This window comes from Mycetomoellerius zeteki, unplaced genomic scaffold (assembly GCF_001594055.1).
Source record: "Mycetomoellerius zeteki isolate Tzet28-1 unplaced genomic scaffold, Tzet1.0 scaffold113, whole genome shotgun sequence".
NCBI classification, from domain to species: domain Eukaryota; kingdom Metazoa; phylum Arthropoda; class Insecta; order Hymenoptera; family Formicidae; genus Mycetomoellerius; species Mycetomoellerius zeteki.
In genome coordinates, this window is record NW_017256051.1 from 2,342,714 (window position 1) to 2,355,444 (window position 12,731).

The following is a 12,731-nucleotide window of genomic DNA, read 5'->3' on the forward strand; positions in this document are numbered from 1 at the left end:
GTTGTGTCCCTTTCTTTGTGAGTTATTTATTATAAGTTTTCTATTATACAAGGTATGGGACTTCCACGTCAACCGGATCACCTGCGTGCCCAAAAATTAGTTCAACGAAAATAAACATTCAAGGTCTCAAATTATTTGTATATGTACTTATGTACTTTCGAAAGAAATGTGGCGTTTTGAAAAATCCAATATAGCACCAAGAAGCGATGAACATCACACACAAATTTAACACTTTGTTGCTTAAATCATTGTACTAATCCCCAATTGGTTTGAAAATTATTGTAGGTTTTTCGAGGTCGCTGACTACGAATCTGCTGTCAAAATTTCGAAATTTAAAATAATAAATCAAATATGGCGACCAGTGTACGAAACTTTGAGTTCTTCAACCCTATATTCTTAGAGCTTAGCGCTTCAACCTTTTTTAATTCTCATACCTTTTAACCCCGAGCACGAAAGAGTAAACTATTTCAAGTTAAGTCTTATAGTTAGAATAAAAAATATTTCATCATTAGTTTTCAGCAGGTGGTAAATAATGTTTAAATGCACGTTCACGGAGAGAAAAAGTTTGCTATGATCGCTAATCCCTTGCTGTAACGAAAAATTCCATTTGTGTGCGAATATAGGGATCGCAAAATTATTTGCAGGTGTAACAAATAAAATTTGTCGACTTATATTTGTTAACCTACACGGAGAGAATTTTCTTTTAAAATTTACCCTGAAAATATGGTAGTTGTGATACAATACAATATTTAAAAAATTTTTTATCATGCACTTCAGTAAAATTAATCAAACTTATTTTATATTTTATTGTAGTTTTACCAATGAATGAGAAAGATTTAAAATTCTTTTAAAATTCTTCGAAATACAATGTTGTCCCACGACTATCATATTTTCAGGGTAAATTCTAAGAAAAAATTCTCTCCGTGTAGTAATCAAGGTTTGCTACAGTTGCAATAAAATAAATATATTTGTTAAATAAGCAAAAGATATATAATTGCATATAATATTTGGAGATAAAGATTAAGACGAGATTAAATGAATTAATTAAAATGAAGTAAAATGGAATTCCTTCTTTTTATTTTATTACTACATGTATATTAACAGAATTTGCAATACATGAAACATGAAACATATAATACTTACAATGAAGTATAACGTATTTACAATAAATGAAGTATACAATACTTTTGAGGCTTTCACAGGTCTTTATTTCAGAGATGCCAGAAGGTTTGTATATTATCGCCGTGTCATTATCCATTGCTAATGCCAACGTTTCGTGAATCTTGCTGTTCACTTCATCAGGACGAGGAGCGCGTATCAGTGCGCGTATACGCGTAAAGTATACGGACAGGGCTGGATACATTTCAAATACTTCTATTTGAAATGCAGTATTTGAAATACAAATTGTATTTCAAATATCGTATTTCAAATACAATACAAAATGTATTTTGCATTTTGTATTTCAAGATCATTCGATTTTGTATTTCAAATACAATTTCAATGTATTTTGAAGATGCCAAAAAAGATTCTTGATAATAATCCTTGAAACAACGCTTATTGGCTGCGTTCAGAAATGTTAGGATTATGGCAGAGAACGAGACATAACGAGATGTAACTGTCATAGTCATGACATAGACAGTCGTGGAGTCTTAAAAGTCGTAAAAAACTGACCAATTCTAATCGAGTATTCTTCTTATATTTGAGTGCGATTGGTTGGTTTCCTACGACTTAAGACTCCACGACCGTCTACGACTTCTATGTAGAGGACCCTTAAGAGCCTAAGCAAAAAGATAACCGTAACTAAGTCATGGAACGTAAGTCGTAGTTATAGGTTGACCAAAACATTGTGCGTTGACCTACGATTACGACTCATGTTTCACGACTTAAGGCGAGCACCTCATGTATCGTGCTGAAAATAATGTAATTTTTCGTAATTTTTTAATAGGAGACTATACGACAAATTCTTTTGAAATTTTCAGGATATGTTATTGTAATATTGAATTATTAAAAAAATATTTTCTTGATAGAAAAACAATGTGAATTTTATATTTATAATAATTTAATTTTGATGCGTCGGCGTTGACGGCGTGCTATGTAACACTACTTGTATTCATCCGAAACAAAAAAACAAAACGATTTTTTTTGTAGGGTTTACATTATTAATTAAACCTATTTTTAAAGAGAATAATATCAAATTATAAAAATGACGACACATAGAAGAAAAAATTTCGATTTTTACGAAAAATTTTCATGTTAATTATGTAATAAATATAATTTATTTAAACAATACAATTATAAATAAAGGTTCAATATAAGGAAAGTATTTATCTAAATGTATGCACAAGAGGGCTCTATCGGATGAATAGTTTTTAAGTTATCTTGCACGTCAATTTTAAAAAAGTAGTTTCGAGAAAAACGTATTTAAAATTTTAGGTATACAACTAACAATTTTCGAGTACTTATAGCTGATCTGCTATGCTGAGCCTATAAAGTAAATTTGAATGTACACACTATAGAGTATAATGTCTCTATAGGATACACAAAATAAATATTCCAGTTATGTTCAAAGCCTAAGGGTCGACAGAAGGGACGTACCGCGCGCTCAGCGCTTTACCTACTTGGTCCGCAATAAAATCATCTGTAATTAATCTGTCAATTCTTCGAATTTCGTTCTAAAATTCAAGGGACATATTTCTGATGAGTTAAATTATTAAATTATGCAAAAAAAAATTTTTCAATTTTTTTTGACGTTACATGAGGTGCCCCCCCCCTTAATTACGACCATCTTTATGCTGAAGCCCTAAGCCAGAGAAGAACGTTGATGTCGCAGTCGTGACTAGTCGGGGAAGTACCGGGCACACAAAAAAATTTAGAAGTATATTGTATTAAAAAGTATTTTATATTTTAAATAAAAAATTTGAAAATATTTTATATTATATTTAAAAAAAATATTTTGTATTTGAAATACAAATTTTGGAAGTATTTTGTGTTTTGTAATTCAAATACAAAGATTGCCAATATTTTGTATTTTATATTCCAAATACTTTGATGATGTATTTTGCCCAGCCCTGTATACGAAATACGTCGGAAATAAATACGGCGATCCGAAGAGAACTGAAATATTGCGAAGAGTTACTACGATAAGACAAAGAACGGCCATTTCGCCTATACTGACGCCGGCGCTGTGCCGGCTCTGACTTAATTGAGAACTTCATTAATGAGAGAGCCATACTTACAAACATGCAAAAATTCAAAATTGAAATGCAAAACGTGGGCAAATGCACGTTGTCATAATTACAATTATATTAGTAACAAATACAAATTAATGTGCAATTTTTTTAATTACTTGCTACAAAAGATTATTTGCATCAAATGTAAAATATTTGTTAAATATGCAAATTTGTTTGCTATAAACTGCAAAAAAATTTGACACACATTCTGCAATCCCTTTTCCGTTTATAGCGAATCTGTTTCCTCCATGTTCAAACAGATGACTTGCGACAGTATAGGTACATTGTTGCTGAATTTGGTATTTGAAAACCTAGGAGTAATCATTTTCGAACCAATTGGGGACAGGTTTAAGCAAGAAAATGTTAAATTTGCACATGATATTCATCGCTTCTCAACGCCGTCGACATTAGATCTGCCACATTAGATTTTTCAAAACGCCACATTTCTTTTGAAAGTATATACATATACGAATAATTTGAGATTTTGAACGTTTATTTTCGTTGTGCCGATTTTTAGGCACACAGGTGATCAGATTGACGTGGAACGTCCTATTTAATAATTAAATGTTCAACCGAATTAATCAATTCAATTATTCAAAAACGATCTTAAAAGTGTGTGATGCTTTAAAATGAAGCAATTTTTTCGCTTACACATACACAACACATCAAAATTAGGGTATCATTAAACCGGCAAATTTTACCGATTCTTAAAAGGCTATATCTCACTTTGTCCAGGGATCGCAGGATAATTTTTGTGAGTCTTAAGGGGGCATTATACACCTAGATGCATAGAAACGATGCCTAATTTTGCGAATTTTTTGTGGAAAAACGGATAGAGATAAAGAAATCGGGCTTATTCCACTATAAAGATGATACTTTTCTCTATTTACCATTAAAATTTTATTAAAAAATAATACAAAATGGAATCGCTATATTAAAATTTTCGTATGTCATGTTTTTTAAAACAGATTTTGCGGTAACCATTGCTGCTCGCACAAAACTCATCTGAAAGTAAAATTAGAACAAGTTTTAAAAAATTGAAACATAGATTTTGTGCTTGACGTAGCCGTTTTTCAAAATATTGCGTTTCAATAAAATGACAGCTGGTCAAAATTAAGATAACGATTTTACACAAAAAATTTTGCTCGTTTTTGACGACGAAAAAAAAACTAAGCATCGTAGGTAAAATCCTACCTCAAGAACTAGTTTTTAGTATGTAGAAAAAATATAAAATTTCAAATCGATCGATCAAGCCGTTTCCAAAATATAGTAGTTACGCGTTTTGAAACCTACGTTTTGAGAAAAACGCGTTTAAAGTTTTACATTCAGTTTGCACTACAAAGACAAAAGTCTTTTTATACTTACACTGAATCGTCTACTCCAGGGCCGTAAAGCAAACCTTCTGCCGAAGTGGATGCTTATAAAAAATTGCTTTGGTGTTGTTTATTGTTATCTATAGTTTCGTGTAACTATTTTCCGCCGGATTGGTTTAAAACTTTACAGAAACGTTCTTAAGACGTTATACTTTAAAAATATGTAAAAAAGAAAAGATCGATTTTTTCATTATCTCTTCAAGTGTATATGCCCCCTTAAAGAATGAAAACTCTGCTTTAAAAAATTAAAATTACATTTTCCGCCCCATTGAATGATCTTTTTCGCTAAAACCAGAGCCAGGTCATATTAAAATTATGAAAATGTTACGACCTTCCAGCTTTTTATGGACAAAACGAGGACACAGCAAAAAATATCACCACATAAATCTTGAATTCGGAAACTAGTTCTTTAGAAAGACATCACGAATATTACTCTAGCATTCCTAGGATCTAATCCGGTAAAAAATTTTTCATGCATGAATATGTATAAATATGTATAAACATACACTGGCAGTCAAAAATCTTTGAACACCATGCATACTTACGGTATAAGGATAAAAAGGATTGAGACAAACATGAATATTCGATCAAAATCAAAGAAAATATTATATTTATTTATAAAGTATAAGAAACAAAACAAAACATTATCATTTGAGACCCTTACGATTAGAAAAAGTTAAACCTTCTTTTCAAAAAAGCCACCTTTAGCCCTTAACACATTTTTGACTACTCTAGGCATCCTGTTGATTAGATTTTGCAAAATAATTGGCTCTAATTGTTTCCAAGAGACTTCTAATATATTCTAGAGGCTTTCCTGAGAGGTTCCTCACTTTACGGTCAAGTTCTTTCCATAGAAGTTCGATTGGGTTTAGATCAGGCGATTGTGGTGGCCATTCCATTAATTTTAGTATATTCTCTTCTCTTTTCTTTATCAAGAAATTCTTGCAAAGCTTTGAAGTGTGTTTCGGATCATTATCTTTCTGCATAATGAATTCCCGGCCGATCAGTTTTTTTCCTGCAGAAACTGCGTGATAAACAAGGATTTTGTGGTATCCTTTCTGATCGAGATTTCTATTGATTCTATACAGAGCACTCACTCACATAGTAGGAAAATGCCCCCAAAACCATTACGGATCCTCCACCATGTTTGACAGTTGGTGTAATGCAGTTGGGCATCATCTTTTCGTTCACCGAGCGTCGTACGTATGTTCTTCTTTTGCTGCCAAATGTTTCAAATTTGGACTCATCCGTCCATAACACTTTTTAAAAATCTTCTACGGTCCAATTCCTGTGTTTCTGCGCCCATTGCAATCTTTTCTTTTTATTTACTAGACGAAGAAGTGGTTTCCGTACAGCAACTCTACCAAAGAAACCAGCTGATCTAAGTCTCCTTTTGATAGTTGCTACAGATATCTGCTTGCCAGATATCTGCTTGGCCTAAGTTGAAATCTACTTGAATTATAGGAGCAGTTCGCCGTCTATCTCATTTGGAGAGCACGATGGACTTATCTTCAGCTTTCGTAGTCACCCGTGGCTTCCCACTTCGTGATCGATCTTTGTTGATTCCAATTTCACGAAAACGCTTGATGGTGTATGCAACAGTGGACCTGGGGATCTTCAGTTTTGAGGCAATGTTACGAATAGAAAGACCATCATTGTTGTAGTATGCATTGATACGGTCCTCGTCTCTCGGTCCACATTTGTTCGCAATCGCGGAGCCATCTCTTATATAAAATTCACACAAACATTTTCTTTTCAATTCAATAAAAAATAAAAACTTGTATTAATACTAGAGTACCACATACCTTGTTATCAAATCCTTGTTTCTGAACTTTCTAAATTGTTTTCACGTTACGATGACACAAAAGAAACGGAATATTTGCGGAAATATTTGCAAACACACGGACAAAGATACAGCGCCATGCAGAATGGAAATTGAAATTACTGTTGTCAACTAAATGATTATTTTTAGAAGATTACAAAGATAGTTTGATTTTTTCCAAGGGTCTATAAGAGTCAAATGATAATGTTTTGTTTTGTTTCTTATAAATATTTTATAAGAAACAAAACAAAATTTAAAGTATAAGTATTTATAAGTATAAATATTTATATTTGATAAATAAATATAATGTTTTCTTTGGTTTAGATCGAATATCCATGTTTGTCTTAAACATTTTTATCCTTATACCGTAAGTATGCATGGTGTTCAAAGATTTTTGACTGGCAGTGTACATAAATATACATAAACATGTATAATCATATATGAAATATGTCCATACATGATCATATTGGATTGGAGAAAAAGTTCTGCGGATTTTTTAATAGATGATACTAATGTCAAAAAATAGATATTATGTGTCATTCGAATACCAGTCTGCCGCACATTTTTTGACAAGTCACAGTACGCTTGACATTTGGCAGAAGTGTTTGTTTTGGTCGGACGTGTTTTGCGTGTTTTACGGCATCCAAGTAAAATGGAAGAGCAAAAATTGCATTTTCGCCATATTTTGCTGTTTTTATTCTGTAAAGGTCATAAAGGGGCGGACGCTAAGCGTGAAATATGCGCCGTGTATGATGTTTCGGCCTTAAGCGCGGACACATGCGAAAGATGGTTTGCTCGCTTCCGTTCCGAAGAATTTAACTCTAAGATGCACCACGCTCTGTATCAAATGCTGCTGACGATGACTAACTCCTGGCAGTGAAGAGTGATCGACACTTAACGACTCGAGAGATTGCGGAGCGCTTCGGCATTCATCATACAACCATTGCGGATCGATTGAAAAAGCTTGGCATGGTGAAAAAGATCGATGTATATATGAGTGCCGCACGACAGAAAAGAACATCATGGGCTGGATTTTGGTGTGAGTCTCTCCTGAAACAGAACTCTGTAGACTGTGTAGACCCACTTCTGAAACGTATCATCACTGGAAACGAGAAATGGATTGTCTATAACAACATCAAGTGGCAGAAGTCGTGGTGCGAGCGAGTCTTCATAAACGGTGGCGAAACCTGATTTGCATCTGCAGAAGGTGATGTTCAACATTTGGTGAGACTACAAAAAAGTGCTGTTCTTCGAGCTGCTCCCGCAAGACCAAACGATAGATTCGAAGAAGTACTGCGCTCAATTGGACAAATTGCGCAAGGCAATGCAGGAGAAGCGGCCAGAATTGTCGAATAGGAAGGGTGTGGTCTTCCATCATGACAACGTCCGACCACAGACTTCATCATGAAAAAAAAATTGCAGTGCTTTGGCTCGGAAATGATGCAGCACCCATCATATTCGCCGAATCTTGCACCATCCAATTATCATTTGTTTCGTTCGCTGCAAAACAGTCTTGGTTCAAAACGGTCAAAGGTTCGACTCAATGGAGGCCGTTCGAAATCGCCTCGCTGATTTTTTTGCCCACAAGTTCCAAGGGTTTTATGAGAGCGACATCAAGACCCTACCGAAGCATCGTCAACTTGTAGATCAAAACGGTCAATACATTGTTGACTGAATAAATTGTTATAAATGTCGATTTTTTGTTTAAATTTTATACTAAAAATCCGCAGAACTTTTCCTCCAACCCAATACATCTCTCTTTTTTTTATAAAATTATTTTTAAGTTTAATAGAAATAATAATAGTAATAGTAAAAAAACATTAAAAATAATTAGAAGAATAATTTTCACACTATTCATTTTAGAAAAAATCAAGTTCAAAGAAATGAAAAAAATAACTTACGTATAATTATGTATAAAGTTATGCATAATTGTGTATGAAAATTTTTTTTACATTTTCCAAACTCATTTGTTTCTAAAACGAACAATACGAAAATTATCCCTTTAATAATTTTCTATGTTTTCACATTACTATTATTATTTCTATTACACTAAAAAGTAATTTTACAAAAGAAAGATGGATGAACATATTTCATAATATATGATTATATATGTTTATGAATATTTGTATATGTTTATACATATCTAATTTATACATATTCATGCATGAAAAACTTTTTACCGGGAAGTTATCATGTTTCAAAGTAAACATTTCGTAAGATTTTAAATAACTACCGCCAGCATTACCATTACATGTGCACTAGGGGAGGTTGCTTGTTCAAAGTTTACATATTACTAGAGCACTAAAGATATAGGTATTCCTATCCGCCATTTTCATGCCAAATCAGTGCCACTACAGTGAGTGTTACTACAGCGAGTGTTACAATGCTGATCGAAAGTCGGCGCATTTAATCCAAAAAGTATGTATTTTTCCCCATTCAAAAAAAAAGACATTCATACAACCACGAAAATAATTCATTTCTGTGTCAGAATAGAAATTTGTTCTTTTTATCTGCAAATATTTATGTCTCAGAAAGATAACCCTCAAGACGTTATTTTCTTGTTGCAGAAATAAATCGTATAAGGGTATAAGTATTCGCATTTAAAAAATGCCTGGCTGTGCCGCAGTTAATTACAGTAATCGGGTTGACAAGGGCTATAGGCTCTTCTCGTTCCTGAAGGGTAAACGTGGGACAAAATGGGTTGACAATATGCGACGAGATAAGTGGACACCGACTACCTCTTCGCGATTGTGTGAGGTAAGTATCAAAATAAGGATATAATTTTTTTTATCATGTCACACAATGGCCTAATACTCATTAAAAAACGTTAATAATAGTTTTTTGTTTGTTTCAAGGTACATTTTGAAGATTCCCAATTCGAAGCCCACCGCATTGATGGCTCGAGAAAAACTTAAACCGAATGCAGTCCCAATGCTTTTCGATGTGCCCAACCCCCCGCCACGAATCGATCCACCTAGATGAAAATCACTGTACAAGGTTACTTACGACAAAAATTAACCACATTTTTTTAACCTATCACTGTCAAGATTAATATTTTTCGCTCCTTTCAGAATCGTAATGAAAACGCAACACCTGCTCAAGTAGCAATAGTCGGTAGTTTTGACCGATCGGTGCTTCAAGAATATTGCGTTTTCATCACGATTCTGAAAGGAGCGAAAAATATTAATCTTGACAGTGATAGGTTAAAAAAATGTGGTTAATTTTTTTCTATAACACTATTTTTTGTATAACACTAACTTTCACAAATATAAAAATAAATTAGTGTTTATTATACAAAAAGTTTATTTTGCGACTATCTTCACCACTTACGCTAACATTTGGCACATTAGGCCTGTTTTTTTTTTTTTTTTATGGTGCACACGGTGCAATAAGTTGAAGTGAAACAGATATACGTTTGTTTCATTTCAACTTATTGCACTGTGTGCACCAGTTCAGACAGTGCAGGCAAAAAGAACAGGCCTATTACTTATTAATTATTTGTTTACATACTCGTATGTCATATTTGCATCTGCAATTAAATTTACAAAAACAATTTCATACTGATAATTCCGTACATCAAGTGTCCAATTGGACACTTTTTACAGTAGGTATATTAAATAAAGAAACATAGCTCATGTGACTTAAATTTGTTAGTTAGACATACACTCTATACTCAAACATGATATTTTAGTAATAAACCGAAAGAATAAAAATTCAAGAAACGACAAATTAAAAATTTCATAATTACAATTACTTTGCGGAACATTTGATTAAGCTATTTGTTTATATCTCGTCGAACTATCCCAGATTTAAAAAAAATCATGTTTCTACGTCAATTTATTTCTGAGAAAATGTAAGTTTAGCAAATTTTAACGCACGAAATCAGATACGCGCGAGTCGCCAAGCGGCCCAGATATCCCCACTCGATCGCGTGCCGGCTTCCCCCACTTCGTCCGACGCACTGTTCTCAACTTTCCAATGGTTTTAAACAAACTTTTCGGGCAACAAAAAATTCGAGAATTCTCAACAGCAAACTCAATTCTTCCTTGACAAATTTGTGCCAGACGAGACTCTTAATCTTAAAAATTAGAGCCACAGTGATTTTTTGAAAAAAAAAACATTGTTATCTCGGCTCCTAATAATCGGAGGGTAACTTTTTTTATTAATTATGCAGTATAAGGGACTATCCTCTAATGACCTTGACTTTGACATATATTGTCAAGTGACATTGCCGAGTGATCTTGAACAAATTTTAGCTGTCGCTCGTTGTTCCTTAAAAAGTTAACAAAAAAGTTCATCAATAAAACCTAACTTTTGGACACTACTGCGCTCCGATGAAACAAATTCCCTGCTTTAATAGCGCAAAATATTTTCTTATATAACTTCTTATATAATCTATCTTTAGACCAGAGAGAACCCCTTTAGTATTTATTTTGATTTCTTTGATTACATTTATTCTTGGTCTGTTACATTGTATACACTCTGTCAGTATACTTTCATACTCTTCAGAGGATCTTTGTCCTATTTATCATGTGTGCTGTAGATTGTGATCTATTATATTAATTATAAAATGAGATTCAATGGCACAATTAAATAATAATGCTTAGCTTGCTGTTCAAGATGTTGTTGGTGATGCAAAATTATGGCCGAAATTCATACGCAAAATGTTTTGGGGTCGCAATTTGACCAATCATAAACGGATGATACTGGTTAATTTCGCCTACGTAAATGCTATATCTGAGGAATTTTTGCATGATATTTTATCTTTCACGTTGAAACAAGCATACACGAATAATTGGAAACGTGAGATTCGGGTTACAGTGTTTATTTTCGCGAAATGTTAGATTTAAACTCCTATCCATGTAAAAAGAATGGAAAAGGTGTAAATTATACATAATAAAATATTTTCTGTTTTACAAACAAATTCTTTGCTTTAATACCACATTTTTTTTAATGAACTTTTTTGTTAATAACTTTTTAACGAACAACGAGCGACGACTAAAATTTCAAGGTCACTTGGGGTCACCCCTGTGAAGCTAGCCCCCTATTATTAAAAAAAAAATGTTTTTGAGAGTTCTGAATAGATATCCAATGGTTCCAGAGTTCCCGATAGGTTTAAGAAACAGTTCTGGCCATTATATATATAGAATCATAAAAACACGATTAAAAAATGGAGGGCTAACTTCAAGCAGTCCCCAATTTTCAAAAAAAATCATTTTTTTAGAGTTCTGGATAGATTTTGAATAGTTCCAGAATTCCTGATAGGTTTAAGAAATAGTTCCGTTCGAGAGAAAGTAAAAAAAAACGTCATTGAAAAATCCGAAATTGACACCTAAAAACAGCCATAACTTTGAAAGTATTATTTTTACACAATTTTCTCATTAAGATATTTTATAGAATTCTGCGGGGCTACCCAGAACTCTCAACAGAACTGTCAGAACTCTTAAAAAAATTTTTTGCTTTTCTACATTAGAAAATCGACACCTATAATTGCTCGTAACTTTTCAGTTCAAATTTTACGGACTTTTGTCATTAGGATTTTCGACAGAACTCTGCGGGGGCTACCCAGAACTCTCGACAGAACTGTTATATATAATTGTTGAATATAAATTTGTTAATACATATTCATACATTTTTTAATATGTAACAGTATGACTGCGAAACGTGTGAAAATTATAAATACAGCTACATCTTTTAATTAATATTCCTGACCCGAATGAAATCCAGCATTGTATGAGCCATTTTCATAACAAAATATTTGATAAAATAAGCATGATAATACAATTGTTCCGTGTATCGTAATGCTACTAAATATACGACTAAAGTTTTATAACAATGTTGTTTCTCCTCAATCACTGTTTCAACCGTCGCGTCGCTGCGTCTGCGTCGAGTCTAAGTTGACGAGCGGAGCGACCGCGGCGACGTCGGTAACTTTGTAGTAGGGCTAATGATTTGAATCGGGTAATAAGTTACCCGAATAACCCGGGTACTCGCTCATTACCCGAAACATGCGGGTAATACCCAGATACCCGATATTAGTCGTATTACCCGGACGCATTACCCGGTTACCCGTATTAATCGTATTACCCGAGTACCCGTATCAGTTATATTACCCGATGACAGATGTAACCCGTACAGGTTTTTGTTTTTTGTCATAAAATGTTATTTTCATACATTAATGTCAAATCTTTACTTTCTACGATCACACATTCCTGGAGCAATCGGAATTTAGACTAATTTAGAGTCATTAATCATGTTTTGTATCGAAAAAGTTGGGTATGGAAGTACTAGGTATTCGCCGTCGAG